The sequence below is a fragment of the Haliaeetus leucocephalus genome, unplaced genomic scaffold (assembly GCF_000737465.1).
Source record: "Haliaeetus leucocephalus isolate CR32 unplaced genomic scaffold, Haliaeetus_leucocephalus-4.0 Scaffold186, whole genome shotgun sequence".
Classification (NCBI taxonomy): Eukaryota; Metazoa; Chordata; class Aves; order Accipitriformes; family Accipitridae; genus Haliaeetus; species Haliaeetus leucocephalus.
The window spans coordinates 347,213-347,887 of record NW_010972622.1 but is presented as its reverse complement, the minus strand read 5'-3'; positions in this window follow the sequence as shown (position 1 = coordinate 347,887).

Below are 675 nucleotides of genomic sequence, written 5' to 3'. Positions count from 1 at the left end.
ACCGGCACTGGGACCCTATATCGCCACCGGGACCCTAATACTGGCACCAGCACCAGCACCCTATACCGGTACCGGGACCCTATAACAGCACTGGGACCCTATATCGGCACCCCATACCAGCACCGGGACCCTATATCGGCATGGGGACCCTAATACTGGCACCAGCACCAGCACCCTATACCGGCACCGGGACCCTATACCAGCACTGGGACCCTATATCGGCACCAGGACCCCCATACTAGCACCAGCAGCCCTATACTGGCACTGGCACCAGCACCCCATACCAGCACTGGGACCCTATAACAGCACTGGGACCCTATATCGGCACCCCTATACCAGCACTGGGACCCTATAACAGCACTGGGACCCTATATCGGCACCCCTATACTGGCACCGGGACCCCATATTGGCACCAGGACCCCCATACTAGCACCAGCAGCCCTATACTGGCACTGGCACCAGCACCCCATACCAGCACCGGCACCCCTATACCAGCACCGGGACCCTATACCAGCACCGTGACCCCTATACCAGCACCAGGACCCCCATACTGGCACAGGCACCCCTATACCAGCATAGGCACCCCTATACTGGCACCAGGACACCCATACTGGCACTGGCACCAGGACCCTATAACAGCACTGGGACCCCCATACAGGCACTGGGACCCTATAG